Raw genomic sequence first — 18,980 nt, 5'->3', positions numbered from 1 at the left:
CTCTCTCTCTGCCTCTGGAAGGCCAATTACTCTTAGATTGAGTCTCTTGAAGCAATCATTCATCTCTTAAAGGTTTTGTCTGTCTTTTTAAGCTTATTTTCTGTTTTTGACGGTTTGGGTTAGTTCTGTATTTTGATCTTCAAGCACTGAGATTCTTTCTTCTGGTTGGCTAATTCTGTTTTCTATGCTTATTAGTTTGTTATTTATTTCCATGACAGTATTCTTTACTGCTATTATTTCTGTCATCAACTCCTTCCTATTTTCCTCTTTTCTCTCCTCAATTTTTTTTAATCTCTTTATTAATGTCTTGATGTTGGGTTTGTTGCATGCGATCAGTCATTCTGGGGGCTCTACGTTGTTTGTGTTCTGAAGTCTGTTTTCTCACTGTCTGACCTCCCAGGGGTCTGTGTGAGCCCTATATTCTTCTTTTGGTTTTTCTTCATTTGTGCAGATTTTTCCTCCCTACTTTTCCCTTCCCTCCACTTCCCCATCTTCTTTAATTCTGTTATTCAGGTGTGGAGGGGTTGCTTTTACTTCTGTTTGTTCGATCTCCTATTATTCCTAATGTATTTCCTCTTGCTTTGTTCAGTTCTGAAGTTGGACTGTAGGTTGAGGGCAGTCCTTTTTGCAGTTTTGAGATTTAATTGAGCTGTGATTCAAAATCTCTCTGCAGATCCTGGTATCTGACAACAGGTGTATGGATAGTCTGAAACCCACTTCCTACTGCCTTGGAATCTGTCCATGCAGTGGGATTGTAGGTTTACTCCCTGAAGCAATATGAGGTTAACAGAGGGAAGAGAATGGAACAGGCGGTGGGGGAAAAGGGGAGTGGAGAGAGAGGAGTAAGAGGGAAAACAGATGAGTGTACCAACTAGCAAGTGAAAAGAGACAAAAATACTGAAACAACAAAAAAAAAACACTAACCATGACTAAAAACTAACCAACAGTCATATAAAAAACTAAAACATACAATGATGCTAATGTACAAGCTAATCAACCTCCTTATTGGTATGCTATTCCTCTATACAAAGATGGGGTTTCCAGAGAAATAAGAAAAAGAAAAGAAAAGGGATAGATTAAGTCAGTAAACTAACAGTACCAACCAAGCACACTCTGAGACTTTTCCTTTTAGTCCAGTGTCCTTTCAGCTCTAATTTCTAGCAGTCTTTGTAGGTTTGTAGAATTGTTCACAGTTAGGATCAGTTGCCCCTGGCCTACTGTGAAGAACAGTACAGATATGGGCTCCCTGCCCAGTCTGTTACTGAGATCTGGCCTTGTCTATTTATCAAGGGGGAAGAGCATCTGTCATTCCCGTTTTGATGTTGTTACCTTGGATCCCCAGCAGGTGTAGCTATCTCACCACTCCAGTAGACCTTTACCTGCAGCTACTGAAGCCTGCAGCTCAGAGGTCACCTAGGAAGGGAGGGAACCTGCAACGGTATCCGCAGTGGCAGCAGCTACCCCCGTATATGGGAGGGGGAGAATTCCACAAGCCTGGCTCTGGGCAAGGGGCGTGGCATGGCAGTGGGAGCAGCCGCCACAGCAGAGATCTCAGTAGATCCTGCTTGCATGTCCTCATGGTCCAAAGTCATGGGTCACCTCAGGCATGGGTGGGCAATGACTGCTGCAGCGGCATCCATGGCTGTAGCTGCAGCCCAGACCACCATGATGTTTGAGCAGTGGCAGCAGCGGCAGCTGAGCTCCCGGTAAAGAGCAGGCTGCTGAAGATAGGAGCTGCAGCCCATGAGAGAGAGCTAGGGTCTTTATGAGTGTTCTCTTTCACAGAGGGTCGCACAGACCATGCTGCTCCATCATCATTTTGCCGGAAGTCCCAAGACAAATGTTCTAAAACCCTTTGAACTCAAATTGAGTTTTAGAAAGTCATCTGAGGCTCAATGAATTACTTCCTGGATAACAACTTTCAAACTATTTGCTAATATATTTTGTAAAAATATTGTATTTCATAAGTAAAATATGGACAGTTACAGGTTTTATTTTTTTCTAAAAATATTATATTCTGTAGATAAAAGTCTCTGGTGACGTTTTTGGTAGTAATCTCACAAAGCAGTACTTCTTGTGAGTTGGGGAAATTGATACTTATGAATTGGTGCTTCAGCTATTTTTTTCCCCAGTTCAATTTTTCTCCAATTCCCTAGGGAAATTAGAGAATGTAGTATGTTATTGCTTTCATGGTTGAATACTTTTTTGACATGTTAGATGAATAATGACATGTTGTTTCCTTTGACAATTTCATCATACCAAGAAAGATTTTCTGCAATATAAATACAAGTCAGTATAGAATGCATGTTGAAAATTAAATCACACTGTTACTGACAGTATCAAGTGCTATAACTGATATTAAAGGAGATACTTTGGACTCAAAGTCAATGAGAATTTATTGTCCTGTTTAGTTTCTTTTATACCATTTTTCATTGCTTGAAATTGTCTTGTTTATTTATTAGTTACTCATCTTTCATACCTCCTTTTCTCTCTCTCAACCACAATATCAGCTCCAAGAGCACAGTTTATCCTTTTATCTGCTATATCATGCACACAGATGAGGTTTTCATTCAATATTTGTTGAATTAATAAAGAAATATCCATTGATTAATAACATGAAGAAAATTTTTTTATTTTAAATATTTTCCTGGAAATTTTTCTTTTTTTAAATTAACTGAGACATTTAATTTTTAGTGACATATCTTTTAGTGACTTTTTTATGCCCAAGAACCAATTCTTGGCTTTATTACTATCAACTTGTAGTTTTATATCTAGAGTCAGTTATACCAATCTCTCAGATCCAGGTTTTTTTACATAAAAGATCAACCCAGTTCTCATGAACAATGAAATACATACGTGGACAATCAGTGGTAACTTCTAGCTCTGTACGTTGCTAGTTACATAGGTAAAGTAAAAATATGAACATGTTGGCCTCAGCTCTCCCTATATCGTATAGGCAATGCTTGTTCTTTATGTGCTGAGATCAAGAAGCCTCCCCTGCTGTCATGAAGAGAACATCTTGACAAACTATTTCATACAATAAAGTTATGGTAAGTTAAAGTCCCCCCAAAAGATACATCTGAGTCCTAATCTCTAATACCTATGACTATTACCTGATTTGGAAATAGAACTTTGCAAACATGATTACATCAGAAATCTCAGGAAGAAATCCTCCTGGATTTAAGAAGGGCCCTAAATCTAATGACCAGCATTCTTATAAGAAAAGTACAGGGAGTTTTGAGACACATCGTCATAAAGGAGAAGGCCATATGAAGATGGAGGCAGATACTGAAGTGATATGTCTAAGACGAGGAGCACTAAGGACTCCTGCCAGTACATTAGAAGCTAGGAGACAGGCATGGAATGGATTCTCCCTCAGACTCCAGAAAGAACTAACTGCCAACAACTGGATTTCAGAACTCTGACCTACAGAACTGGGAGAAAATAAATTTATGTTGCTGTAAGACCCCAAGTTTGTGGTAATTTGTTGCATCAGTCCTAGGAAACTAATACAAGAGAAATGAAAATCATCATTATTTAACTTATTCTTTCTTATTATGATAGAAAGGGAAAGAAAGGCAAGATCTTAAGTGGTCATTCATCAGTGTGTGATGGAAAAATTTGACATCAGAGTCTCTCACCAGTAACATTTTCTAATAAATGATAATGAAAAATCGTAAGGTAACAGAAGTTGCAATTTGTTTAATAATAAGTAAGACAGTGTGAGTTAGTGATGCCAGACATCTGCATTCAAATCCCGAGTCTACCAATTACTAGCTATGTAACCTCAGATGAGTTGTTACACCTCTTTGACCCTCTGGAAAATGAGAATAATAATAGTATCTACCTCTTAAGGTTGCTGTGGGGATTGATGTAAGTAAAACTCCTCAGCAGTGCCTGAAACAAGGTGCTCAGGAAGTGCTAGAGATTATTCATAGATTTTTAAATCATAGCTTCAGAAAACACAAGTTATGCAAATAGAGCAAGGGATTAATATTGGTTGAAGATGGCATGAAGGGTACACCAAGAAATATGTTCCCAATTTAAAAGCTTTCCAAATTGAAACCATAGGATTTTAAATCCTGTGGCTTACAATCTTTTCCTCCTTTTTACTCTCATTCTCTCTCTAGCATGTCTTCCTGTTTGAAAAGAAGTGTTTCCTCTACTGCTTTTATTCAAGTGTCTTTTTCTGCATCCTAATGCTCTTGGGAAAAGGAAGGAATGGAAGCAAAGAAAGTGTAGAAACCGCAATCTGCAACCCTCTTCCATGTTAGTGGCAGAGATTAGGAACATTCTGTTTTGAGCTTGAAGGCGCATTTAAAACCATCTGGTTCAACTCCCTTGTTTACAGATGTCCAGAGAATTTATGAAATTCACCCAAGATTACTAGGCTATGTGAGAGCAAACATCTTATTCACTACTAGATACTTATTTGCTAGCATGGGGCAGGTATAGAACAGATAAGCAAATGAATGATTGACAAGTTAATTGACGGTGTTACTGTGGTACTAGTCTCACTTTTCACTATGTATGATAAAATAGTAAAAGAAAAATATATTGACTTATATTCACACCAATCTAAAGTATGTAATTTTGATTATTTTGTGTTGGAAAGGTAAACCTTGATTTTGCTGAAAAGGGGCACCACTTCACCAGAGTCTATGTAAATAGTAAAGATGATTTTATAACCCTATAGCCATTTAGACTAATAAAGACATTATAATGCTCCTTTATCTTTTCTTTGTTTGTAAGATTTCTCTCAAGGAAGTCTTAGTATAGTATTAACTATTTTCAGAAATGCCAGAGCCCCTTTTTATTCCATCTGCAAGACACATGTAGACATCTCTTCTTTCTTTCAGGAAGAATAAGCCTGTGTCTGTATCCCAGAAAGTGAATTTGGGAGGCTGGAAGGAGTGGGAGGCAGTAGAAAAGTCAGCCAAAATGAGCAGTTTCAACTCATTTAACTTTTTGTTGTTGTTGCTTTTCTGTATAAGTGTGGTGGCCAAGACTGAAACAGCCCTGGCTCCACAGCCAGCATGCAATTTTTCTATCACTCCTCTCTGGCTAAAATTTGACCCAAGAGCATCACTCACACAACTATTTATCATCAGGTGTTTAACATCCCCTGGAGGAGCTCTGATCATGAGCTTTTCTAAAGAATACTAAGGAAAACAAAGAAACTTCACGGTATTTAAAAATGCACATTCTGCTTTATACCACTTTATGTGACATTTTCCTCATTGCAAAATTACTTTAGACACACAGTTTGCAATAGCATCCTACAGATGGAATTATTTTATCCAAGGATTCAAGTTGGGTTCATAAGAAAAAGATACCATATCTATGTAAAAGGTGAATTTTACTTAAAATACATGAAAATCAAAGGATTATTTCTTTATGTTTTTATCTTCTTAATTTACTGCAAAGATAAGGAAAGTGACTCAGTTTTGAACAAATGGGAGATCTCGTTCAAAATATAGAAATATCAGAATGTCACTATAGGAGAATAGTCATGAAGTAACATTAAAGTATCACAGTAAATTACTTGCAAAATTAAGATTATTTTCATTGTATCAAAAGCCACTCTGGAGCTCACAGTATTCCTTCAAACTGAAACAAAGAGAATTTAACAAATTTTATTATTAAAATTCTGACATTACTCTATAACTTAATATGTTTTATGAGTTTTGTTTTATTTGGCTGATTGGGGTTTTGTTTTTTTTAATTTGGGGGGAGATCATTAGTTTTCAATACTGTGCAGGTCAAACCTTAGACATGTTTCCCTAACAGAGCTTAAAACAAGTTTAATCCTTTTCAGAACATTGACATCACCAATCAGCTTTGAAACTTGTAACAAAATCAGAAACTTTTTTTTAATTAATCAATATTTTTTATTATGGTTTTGTGGGGTACAGTTAAGGGTTAGGTGTACAATTACATTTCATTCAGGCACCCTGTTGATAAGAGGTGTTTTCCCATCCCCAGACAGATATTTGCTACAGTTAATCCCCTCTCCCCCACATAGTTTCCCAGTACCGTCAGTCATTTCCTTATAGTATTACACTGGATGTTCAAGGTCCATTATATGAGTGAGAACATGTGATACTCAGATCTGTGTTTCTGTGAGAGGTCACTCAGTATTATAGACTCTAGTTCCATCCAGGTTGCTGCAAAATTCATGATTTTGTTCTTTTTTATGGCTGCATAGTATTCCATCATGTATATGTACCACATTTTTTTAATCCAGTCCTCTTTTGATGGGCAGCATGGTTGTTTCCAGGTTCTTGCTATTGTGAACAATGCTGCGATAAACATACGTGTGCAGGTATCTTTTTTATAGAGTGATTTGAGTTCTTCAGGGTATATTCCCAGTAGGGGGATTGCAGGATCATATGGAAGGTCGATTTTTAGAGCTTTTAGGAATCGCCACACTGCTTTCCACAGAGGTTGCACTAGTTTACACTCCCACCAACAGTGTAGAAGTATTCCCTTTTCACCACACCCTCTCCAGCAGCTGTTATTTTTTGAGTTGTTGATAATTGCCATTCTGACTGGAGTTAGGTGGTATCTCAGTGTGGTTTTGATTTGCATCTCCCTGATGATTAGTGAGGTTGAGCATTTCTTCATGTGTTTGTTGGCTGCTCTGATGTTTGAGGTTTTACATTTAGGTCTCCGATCCATTTGGAGTTAACCTTTGTACATGGGGATAGATAGGGGTCCTGTTTCAATCTTCTGCATGTGGTCAGCCAGTTTTCCCAGCACCACTTACTGAATAGGTTCTCCTCTCCCCAGTGGTAGGTGGTGGGGGCTTTGTCGAAGATGAGTTGGTTGAGAAATTGAGGTTTCCTTATTATTTACCTCTTGAACAGCTCTTGGGAATACCAAGCTACAGAAAAAATTAACAGCAAAAAAATGTCCTTTTTAAAACAAAGACTAAGCCCTATGCCTAGAAAGAATAGCAAAATTTATTACAGATTGGTTTGTGCTGCTCTGCTCAAAGAACTGGGTTGGTGCTATTTGCATTGCAAATTAACTTCATTTCACACCTTGACTTCCTATAGTGGTTGTAATCATATTGTTTAAACTTACTATTTAAAAAAATGTAAACTTTGAAAATGCTGTGGTTCAAATTTCTAAAACTGTTTCTTCAGTTCAAACTTCAATAAAATACTTAAGCAGTTGGTTACTAGGAAAAAATGTACACAATACTGAATTTTTTTAAAAGTCCATTTAAATGATTAATCATAAGTCACTTAATTTCTCAGACTCTCAGTTCTCTTATTTGTAAAATAAAGGACTTTAAATGTCTATTGGTTCAGAGTGTTTTTTTCCCAGGTTTCCTAGATTCCAGAAAATATCCTGAGCACAGGAGTTATATGTTGGAATACTAAATTAGACGTTTTATTAAAGTTTCAACTACTTTAACCATCCCTTTTTATCTAAGTCAGAATACATTTTCAGATATATTTATGATACCATGCAAACTTGAAATATAAACTGCTGACCTGTTGCTAGGGTAAGCATTCTGCACATACTTCCACTTGCTTAACTTTATGGAAGTTTCTGAATCCTAAGAAGATAACACCACTAATCTGTAGATAAAAGGAGAAAAGATATGTGGAGATCCTCAAAAAAAGAAAATACTTGAAAACCAGACCAACTGTGGGTCAAAATATGTACTATAACAGAAAATAAATCACGGAACATAAAAGAAAAAAAAGCTACTGCATAAATAATTTGCTTCTAAAAATTTTATATACGAAATCAAACTAATTTGACCAATATTTTGAAGGCAGAAGAAAAAATTCTCCTCTGAAGTAAAAGCAACTTTTTCTCTCTCCAAGTTTAAAATGGTAACAAGATGAAACTACATGAATGAACACTGTGTCTGTATATCTGTAACTTTAAAAAAATAATAATTTTATTGCAAGTGACAAGAGAAACCTTAAAAGCATTCCTACTGGTTAACGAATAAAATTTGAAGCAGAACTCTGCCTTCAGATCAAGGTATTTGTCAGGACACTCTGTTGGTTCCTCATCTTTGCTGTATGTTTTCCAGCAATGTACTTAGCATGAAACCTTATGTGACTGCAGTCTCCCCAGTCATTTTCATAGCTTATAAAATGTTTAGGAACTGTTTATAAAAATTGCCCCAAAAAATTGAGCCACAACAAACTTGGGCTTCATGGACCTCAGTGGTTCAGCTCTAACTTAGTTTTCAAGGAAGGAATTTTTTTCATTGTAAATGCACTGATTACATCTGTATTTTAAGTTCTCTTGGAAGAACAAGTAAGAAGCGCTTGCACCCAGTGTGTATTATTTGGCCATCACTCTGAAATATGTGAGGCTCCAATTATTCTTCTCATGAAATCATTCACACAAAAGAATTTGCCTTCTTCCCCTAATATCATCTTCCTTTTTTTGGTCACTTTCAGTTATCAGACTATGGTGGAAAGACAATATGTCAAAAGCATCACAATAACATCTGCAATGAATCCCTTTGGACCGTAGCTGTCAAAATCAACGTGTACTCTTGAATTTGAAGTCCATTACTTACAAGGGATGACCTTTAGTTCTGTAACATTTGAATATCTTTTTCCTTATAGGATGCTAGAGAATGCATGGCTAGAAAACCATCCCAAGCAAGATCTCAGTTTATACATGTCTGGAGAATATCTGAGTGGAGTAACAGCATACACAGTAAGTATCAGATTGCCTTTTCTATTTGGTTCTGGTGTTTTACAGAATAAAGGGTGGTACTGGATAATTTAAGTTTAATTGAATGTGCAGTCTTCACTCTGAAATGCTGGTTTGGAGCTCTACACTTGACTCATATGCTGAACTTCATGTAGTATAACTGTCAGCAGTGCAGCCTAATAAATACACAACATATTAAATGTGTGTGTGAGAGTCCATTAATACAAACTCTGCAGAGGAAGCTAGCTGTCAGACCAACTCCAACAGCTGTCTCATCCTTGAAGGCCATGCCCCTAACAAAGGTTCCATAGGGAACTTAATATCCAGTCTTCATGTTTCAATGATTTATTGATCAATCTATTATAATGTTATTTTTCTTTAACCACACTAAGTAAACAATTTGGGAAGAGAATGAAAAGAAATAAAAAATTTGAAGACTACCATTATAAAGACTAATGCTCCAATTTTTGCTTAACAATTCAAATGTTGTATGTTGTTTGTAACATATGGACTTTTATGAGAATATACCTATGACCCTCCTATTTTACATTTTTAACCCAAAGAAGAGCTCTTATGGAGATCATTGTTCCAGTTATTTGCTCTGAAAGATGCAACACAACTTCAGCCTTCGTCAACATGTAGGAGGCTTCTTCCTTGCAAACTGATGCACTTATAGAACTAAACAATTAGAGGAGGGTGAGTGTTGGAGCCAAGGGTCATAAGTTCTTATGGCATGCTGTCTATATGAGGTTAACTATATAGACTGTGTTATCTATCTTCAGTCATGGCTCATTACCACATGTCTGCTGAAATTTGCCATACGGGGAAATTTGTTTTCAAAATCTTGTCAAGTGAGTGGTGTGTTTCCAGTTTCCCAGGGAAAGGTGAATCGAGCTTGCCCCTCACTCCCATGTTCTCAAAAATCTGACAATTGTAACACTATAAATTATCTTTAATTTTTTTAGAAAAATACAGGTATTGTAGCTAGAGAGATTAGTTGTAAAATGTGTGACTATGCATAAAACTTAAGAGAAAAAGAAAGAATTAACTCAGCCTATGAGTTAAGAAAATGATTTAATTTATGGAATATATTATTTATTAATTGTTCCAGCACTAAGGCTCATCATAACTTATGTGATAAGAGATTTAGTGTACCTTTTAAGACATACATAAGTAAAAAGTGAACCAAAAATCAGCAAGCTTTTTCCAACTCTCATTCTGAAAGAAGAAAGATTTGAAAAAACACAATACAAATCCAAACCTGCCTCTATAGGGGTCCTCTCTCCCATCTTAGAATTGGTAATCACTGCATAACTCAAGTTTCTCCCCAGAAAGAGTCATCAGCAGAGGTCACACTAAGTTCATTGTCCTGGTCACTGCTTTAACCGGCAGAAATTGGCACAGCACAACTGGTCAGATGTCAAGAAGTTGCCTACTGGGCACAGCCCACCTCTAAAGTTAGGAGATAATTTTACCAAATAGGAAGAAGCTAAATATTTCTTATATTTCCAGGGGAAAAAATACTCTGGGATAACCTGTAGTGACCATATTAGTTTGCAAAACATTCTGAGCCTTCACAGATTGTGCCAATAAAAATGAAGAAAAGAAACATTGAGTACTGGCAAGTTCACAAGGGTCCCTGGCAGCTTTAGGAAGAAGTGGTAAGGCACAGGAACTTTCAAGGAGAATAATTCCCAAACAATCAGAACAGGTTTAATCTTGTTTGCTGTATTAATGAACACCAGCTGAACTAATAATAGCTCAAATGTTTCCTGAACTATTATTGACTCTTTGCTCACTAAAATAACTTTATGACACCAAAGACATTTAGAATCATATTAAAGTGTCCTTGACTGACTCAACTTGCTTACCAAAACCATCTCTGCTTGTTTTCTCTTCCTAGAGCCAAGCTGATTATAAATAGGATCTGTCTTTCCATAGCAAGACGGTAACATGGACAGTGAAGAGCGAGAAAGAAATAAGATGCAGGGATCAAAATCCAGGATCAGGACAGAAACCGGCAAACTACGGGCTCTGCTATTCTATTTGAGGCTCAAGGTCAGGCATCAATTTTATGAAAATATGGCAAGAGGCAAGTCACCTGGTAGACTACAGATAGAAAACCTAAATCAGCACAGGTGAAGTGCCAATATATAAGTGGGAAGGCAGTTCTGGAAAGTGGAAGCTATATTTGTTCAGGTATAAAATATGATGCAAATGTTATTTATTTAAAACCTATAGATCAATTTTTTTCTCATAGGTTTTTATCTATATTTACTCTTTGTTGCTTTCTCTCCCTCAAAAACATCTTTTTCTCTGATTTCTACCCTTCATTTCTATTGATTTTCCACCTCATTGTTTTCATCTTCATTCTATGACCACTTCTTCCTTCTATAAAACCTTGATTCCAAATAGTAGTGTTTCTAATGCTGGCATTTCTAGAATTACCCAGCATTCTATATTTGACATTTCCAATTTAATATTTTCAGTTGCTAGAATAATGTCAGAAATAATAAGATACAAAAGGTTTTTTTTTTTCCCTTTCACAACACGTTTTCTTTTTATTGTCCTAAGGAAGTATAAAGCAGTGTTGGTGTGTGGATGATAATAATTTTAGTATTTTACCTGGTCAATGTGATTTCCCATTCCCCCTCTTTAGTTTCAGAGGAGTACCTCTCATACTCTGTGTGTTCCTAGAGAAATTGTCAATCATGTGCTTACCACTCCTTTTGTCAAAGGGGTGGGAATGTGATCCAGCTTGATCTAATCATAATACAACATCCCCCCATCACAATCATAGTATAGACCCAGGACCTAAATTTGGCCAATCAGAATCCTCACAAGGATTCTTTAGCTGCTGCTACTGGAAGATTCTTGTATTTGGATCTCAAGCTCCAGTGACCTAGCATTTATTTGCTACATAATGAAAGTCTGTTCATGTAAAAGAAGTCAACACAAATGGAGGAGCAGCGAGAAGCAGAACCAAAATATAAAGACAAGTCTCAAGTCATGAAAACATCATTTGAGCCCAGATTCCAGCCTGTTACATCAGCCAATAAATACTGTTCTTTGCTTACACTTGCTTAAATTGGGTCCCAGTCACTTATAACTAAAAGAGTCCTAGGTGTATAAATGTCAAACACTATTAACAGAAACACAGCTGATACTAATACGTAGCCTCTATAGTTTAATGATAAAGGACTAAAGTATGCTGCTCACATTTTCCAGGAATTCTTGATGCCCCATGTCAGTATTGTTGCACATGCTCAGCCAGGCTGGTAAATGTATCAGTTACTATAATTTATAGAAGGATTTCTAGGTCACTGATTTCTTCATTTTCTGCTATTCTTAACTGAATTTAGGATTATGGATTTTATATCTAAGATGATGCATATCTTCTCAACTCCAGGAGGCTATAAAACATTGACATGATATGGTTAAATAGTAAAAACCATATTGAGCTGAATCCAGGGGTAAAACCTTATAGACACATAAAAACTATCTTTTTCTATGTCTTCAATCAAATAAGAGGAGCCTCTTTGAGTTCAGTGTCAATCTTTAAGCTGTCCTCATCTCCAAAAATAAATATAGCAAATAGAAATAGTTTATCTTCACTATATTTCCAATGTCAAGTTTATTTGTCAATTAAAAATAAATTATTGATGGCCTATTATGTGTACACTACTAGATAGTATAGTACATGCTATGAATAGTAGTTGAGAGAATAAAGTTCAGGCCTTTTTGGTGAAGCAGGCAATGAACCTATAAACAAATTATTTTGGGTAGTAATACATGTTATAAAAAAATAAGCCTGGAAAGAAAATATGGAGAGGGAGGCTCCCCTGGAGAGGTGGCATTTAAAAGATATCTGAAGCACGTAAAAGAGTATCTTAAGATACTCTTAAGGACTTGAAACTAAAAACTGTAAAGTCTTGAGGAGGCAATATAATCAACAGATTCTAGAAACAAGAAAAAACTCAAACTAGAAAACTCAGAGTGAATAGGGCCTTGAACATATTAGTAAAAAATCTGTATTTCACTCAATACATGATACTAAGTGATTGGAGGGTTTTGAGTGGAAGAGTGGCATGATTTGATTAAGGTTTTCAACAGGTTACTCTGGGAATAGAAAGAAGGCAGTAGTTGTAGAAGAGGGAAATTAATAGAGGCTAGTCGGGGAGTTATCACAGTAAGTTGGGTAAGACCACATGAAGCCTTGAATTAAGGTGGTAGCAAAGGAAGTGAAAAGAAGCAATGGCTAGAAACACAATTTAAAAGTAGAATTGAAAGAACTTTATAACAGATTAGATTGGGACATGAGAGAAAAATGAAGAATCAATGATAAGTCTAAGTTATGGGTTGAATAACTATGTAAATGATGGTGGCATTTACTGAAATGGAGAATGCCAAGAAGGGATTATGTTGCACAGTGAAAAACCAGAAAGGAGTTCTGCCTTGCATTTCTGAATGGGACCTGGGGAGGTAGTCATATGTCAGGATTCCTGTGCCCAACTGACAGAGTAAGAAGCATAGGTGTTTACATTTTCTTGGCAGAGAAGCCTAAGACAGCCAAGAGTATGGTGGTGGAGCAATTAAATATTTTCCCTACATCCAAAGACTGTATTAATATGGCACAGAAGTTTAAAACTCTCAAACTTTGGTAATAGTAATAAGATAAAATGCATCAATTGTTTAGGAAAACAGCTAAGCCCTTTCTGAAAAGAAGACATTTCAACAGAAGCTAGAGCAAACAAATGGTGATAACTCAGACAAGGCATGCCGACTGTCTCACCCCATTTGCTGCCCAATGCCTAGAAATGATGTAAGTCCTGATTCCTGGTAATTTTTAAAGACCCAAGCAAAGATTATTTTCATAGTTCAGTTGAATAGAGGCTTATTATAACTCAGTTACATGAAAAACAAAGATAGCTACATTTCATTTTACTTCTAAGTTTGTAGACTTGAATTTACATCTTCTATATGGAGTAGAAACTATCCCAGGGCTAATTAGCATATATTTTGAAGAGCCAGAACAAAGAAGAAGAATCACCGAATTGTGTGAGAGCTAAAAAGAGACATATTCCTTCCTCTGATATTTGACCAAGGGTTGCACTTCTTTCTATGGAATTAAAAGTCATTGTCACTGTCTAGGGTAAATGCACTGAAATAATATCAGGAGCTCATAAAGTATTTGAAAGTAATTTTGAAAGTATTCATGCTACATAGCAAACATTGCAACCATAAATCCTTAATGTGGGTTTGGTTATTTCAAATTAATTCATTTGTTTCATGAAACCACACATTTAAAAAACATCTGATAATTTTGTATGTGTAACAGGATGGGGCAACCCAAGCAACAATAGCTGTCACAATACTGGTGCTCAGAAAGGGTAGCTCAGGTAAGAAGTATGACTTACTGAGTATTATCTCAACTAGCCTCATTCCTGTCTATGGTGAACTTTTTTGTAAATGTGTATAATTATAAGCTATATGTCACATTGTTCTCAAGTAATTCAATGTATCTCACAGCATTTTCTGTCTGTTTGCTCAAGAACGATAAATGGACATCTATTTGCTTATTATAAAGAACAGATTCAGATGTTACTTACATTCTAGGCAGAAATACCCTCATTTGGGGTATCCAATACTATAAAATTATTGCTTTTAACTATAAAATTATTCCTTTTAACTTAAAAATATGGTGGAATTGATTTGCATACAGAAATGCTTAAATTTTTTTAAGAACTATTTTTTTAAAATTTCGCTGGGCACAGTGACTCAGGCCTATAATCCCAGGACTTTGGGAGGCCAAAATGGTTTAATTGTTTGAACTCAGGAGTTCGAGAACAGCCTGGATAATATAACGAGACCTCGTCTCTGCAAAAAAATTTAAAAATTAGCCAGATGTGATGGTGCATGCTTGTAGTCCCAGCTACTTGGGCAGCTGAGACAGGAGGATCATCTGAGCCCAGGTCAAGGCTGTTGTGATCTGTGATCATGCCACTGCACTCCAGCCTGGATGACAGAAGGAGACCCCAATACACACACACACACACACACACACACACATACACATACACACACACACACAGACATACATTATTCACAAATTTTATGAATTAGTCAAGCAAAACTCTAAAAGCATAGGGTAAAGACATCAGAAAATATTGCTTCTCATTGCTCTTTTTCAATTTTTTCCCCATGTCAAATGACACAAGCCTCCTGAGACTATTTTGTAAGTTTTCCACCGTTGTGTAAGTTTATGTTTTATTGATTCTATTATCCATTTTTATATCATAGTCTATAGAATCAAATGTGAAATTTTTTTTTTTAAGTACCCAAAATCAGTGAAAAATTTTAGGGACAGACAAAATTCCAAACTGAATGTGATTTACCATGGAAAACTTTTAAGTTAAGAGCTTTGTGTTTAAGTTAGGAGATTTGTATTTGGTGCTCTACAGTAAGATCATTGACAATAATCTAGAGACAAAGTTGAACAATGTCAAATTTTAAAAGTCACCAGTCATAAAGAAAAGTAAAAGGTATGTTTTCTTTATCAGAAATACAGGTGCAACTCTAGTGCCCTTCTTCACAATGCTTTTGTAGTCTAAAGACAATGTTTATTACCTTAGACTGTAATACTGGGACAATTATCATAAAATCCACATTGAATTGAAAATACTTTTTTGTTTATCTATCTAAGCCATTTTCAATTTGTATTGCTTTAGAACATAAACCTTCTCCTGCATTTTCTAAAGATCTTATAGTATGAATAGACACTTCTCAAAAGAAGACATAGGAACAGCCAACAGATACATGAAAAAATGCTCAGCCTCACTAGTCATCAAAAAAATGCAAATTAAAACCACACCAAGAAACCACCTAACTCCAGTCAAGATGTCCATCACCTATAACTCAAAAAACAACAGATGCTGGAGAGGATGCAGGGAAAAGGGAACACTTCTACACTGTTGTTGGTGGGAGTATAAACTAGTACAGTCTCTATGGAAAACAGTGTGGCAATTTCTAAAAGATCTAAAAATCGACCTTCCATAAGACCCCACAATCCCTCCACTGAGGAACTCAAATCACTCTATGAAAAAAGATACCTGCACACACATGTTGATTGCAGCGTTATTTACAATAGCAAAAACATGGAACCAACCATGCTTCCCATTGAAAGAGGACTGGGAAAAAAAAAATGTAGTACATACACATGATGGAATATTACACAGTCACAAAGAAGGACAAAATTATGAACTTCACAGCAACTTGGATGGGCTTAGAGTCTATAATACTCAGTGATCTATCACAGAAACAAAGAACTGAGTACCACATGTTCTCACTCATAAGCAAACCTTAAAGAACTATCATAATACTGTAAGAAAGGGATTGGCAGTGGTTGGAAGCTGCCAGGGAGGGTTGGGGAGGAATTGGCAGTAGTGGAAAACTGCCATGGGGTGGGGGCAAGGGCACACCTCATCAACAAGGGTACCTGCATAATGAACATTTATATACCTAACCCTGAATTGTATCCCACATCTTCAAAACCAAAATTAAAAAGTCATCCTTATTAATCATGACAACTTTTTTGTTTTTGCCTGTCCAGCAACCCTTTCATTTCTGGTCGAAATAGCAGCCTACTTTGCCTTCTTAAAACTATACTAGTGCAACCTCTGTGGAAAGCAGTGTGGCGATTCCTAAAAGCCCTAAACATCAACCTCCCATATGACCCTGCAATCCCCCTACTGGGAATATACCCTGAAGAACTCAAATCACTCTATAAAAAAGATACCTGCACATGTATGTTTATCACAGCATTGTTCACAATAGCAAGAACCTGGAAGCAACCATGCTGCCCATCAAAAGAGGACTGGATTAAAAAAATGTGGTATATATACATGATGGAATACTATGCAGCCATAAAAAAGAACAAAATCATGAATTTCGCAACAGCCTGGATGGAACTAGAGTCTATAATACTGAGTGACCTCTCACAGAAACAAAGATCCAAGTATCACATGTTCTCACTCATGTAATGGACCTTGAACATCCAATGTAATACTATAAGAAAATGACTGACAGTACTGGGAAACCATGGGGGGGGAGATGGGATTAACAGTGGCAAATATCTGTCTGGGGACGGGGAAACACCTCTTATCAACAGGGTGCCTGAATGGAACGTAATTGTATACCTAACCCTTAACTGTACCCCACAATACCATAATAAAAAATATTTTTTTAAAAAAACTATACTTCTCCCAATTCAAAGAATTTTAGTAAAATGATAAATGACAGTACCACCACATTTTCCTGTTTCTGCCCCAACTGAGATGTAGTGACTTGGATCCCATCTGTCCCAAAGCCTAGTTGTTCAACTCTTCCTTAGATTCCACGACCTACCCCATATCCTTTCCACAAATCTTTTTTCTTTTTTTTAATTTAGTCGAAGAATTCCAACTGATACAATATGCAATAACCAAAATCAACTTGGATTTCATGCTGCCTCTTTATGAATATTTCTGAATGCTATAGTATTTTGAACTATATTGTCCCTACACATTAGAACGAAATCCTAAGTCTCAATGACTATTACCTGCCTGAGCAAAGTGTTGAAATATATAAACCAACCTGTGGTTCATCTGGAACATACATTTTCTGTATCTGCTCTATTCATACTCTTCAAACAACTTTTATATTAGAAAATTATATTCTCATTTTTCTCTGCATGTTGTGATACAGTCTCACTTGCAAGGGCATTTTCTTAGGCCATTATAAATACCAATTTTTTTCAGTCAAGAGACATAATGCCTTTCACTTTACAACACTTCATATTGTACAAGAAAAATTTGAATAAATCATTTACTCTCTGGTTTATATCACTTAGATGAATAAATTGAAGTTTACAGAGGTTAAATGAATTTTCCAATCATGCAGTTGGTAAATAGTTGGAACTAGGACCCAAGTTTTCTAGTTTAAAGTCTGAAGTTGGTTCCTTTATATCATAATAGACTCTGTGTAGAAGATCTCATGTTGGCTTAATGGTCTTCTTAATGTGTAATTAAAAAAATATCCCATGTTGAAGAGTTCCTACATTTATCTGAGATATGGAAGAAAGGCAGCAAAAATTAAATCAAGATGCAAGTGTGTGATGCATAAATTTATGTTTGAAAGCCTAAATTACTGAAGAATGATTAAGGGTGTGGCCCAGAAGTTGAATTATAATAACATCACAAAATCTCACAGGAACATTGCATATTTTTGTGTATTTTGCTTCTCTGAGTAGGAATAAAATCTTCTCAGTCCTCACACCTATGAAGTATCCTGATGGTCACCAGTCTCACCAATATGTCTCAGAAGAATCCTCATAAACACAGGGCTTATGAAGCTTATATTATGGGAGGTATAGATATAGCAATGCAGGAAATAAATAAAAATTAGCAAAGTCTCTGGATTTGTGGAGTTTATATACTAATAAATAGACACTAGATTGTATTATTTCTCAATATTAATGTAAACACTACCTGCTTCCCAACTATATCTCTATCTATCTTTCTACATCTGTTTGTAAATTAAGTCAAAGCAAATTTTACTGCCCAAATGAGAATAAAAGTCCAAAGTATGGTTACAAAATTTAATGATAGTTGAGGACATATTGGCTATATTAGAGACAATTATGCCTAACTGACTCGATAATATCCAGCATTGTGGTGGAGCTGGTTCATATGGATTTGCAAGAGTCCATTATGCACATTGCTCTCTTACTTCACATTCAGTGACCTTACATCTACAGCTTGAAATAGGCTATGCTGGGAATATTTACACCACAGAAATAAGCAAAAGCACTCACACTGTGCTGAGTGCTTTCTGTCTCCCAGAGAACTGGTTGTGAAGGTTTCTAGAATGTCTTAGATAATTTCAAATTTCTTTTTATTAATATCTCATATATTTCTCTCAAAGATATAGTCGTGGTAGTAAAACAGACAAAGGACTAATAAGAGTCTATAAAATTGTCCATTTGCTGATGCTAAAGCTACTGAATTGACCTCATTCAAATTCAGAGAAAATATACTTCAGGACTTTTTTAAATTCAGGAGTACTAATACCAAACCTCATCAGAAACCCTTGAGACTCCTTCAAGATAGTTCTTTTGCTTTTTAAAAGTGGTTAAGTTGCAATGTGCTTGTGAAGCCCAGAACTCACAACTAGAAGAAACACAAAAACTCTGAGTCTGAAATATATAAAACACATTTTAAATGTCTTCTTCCTTATTTTTAAAATTA

General features: G+C 36.0%; 1 pseudogene; it reads left to right on the top strand.

Moving 5' to 3' along the window:
* The first annotated feature begins 1,518 nt into the window (after positions 1-1,518).
* The window catches only part of LOC103258190, a 111,251-nt pseudogene continuing 93,789 nt past the window's right edge, over positions 1,519-18,980 (top strand).

The sequence above is a fragment of the Carlito syrichta genome, unplaced genomic scaffold (genome assembly GCF_000164805.1).
Source record: "Carlito syrichta isolate Samal-C Ts95f unplaced genomic scaffold, Tarsius_syrichta-2.0.1 Scaffold302017, whole genome shotgun sequence".
Classification (NCBI taxonomy): Eukaryota; Metazoa; Chordata; class Mammalia; order Primates; family Tarsiidae; genus Carlito; species Carlito syrichta.
This window is presented reverse-complemented; position numbering and strand designations above follow the sequence as displayed.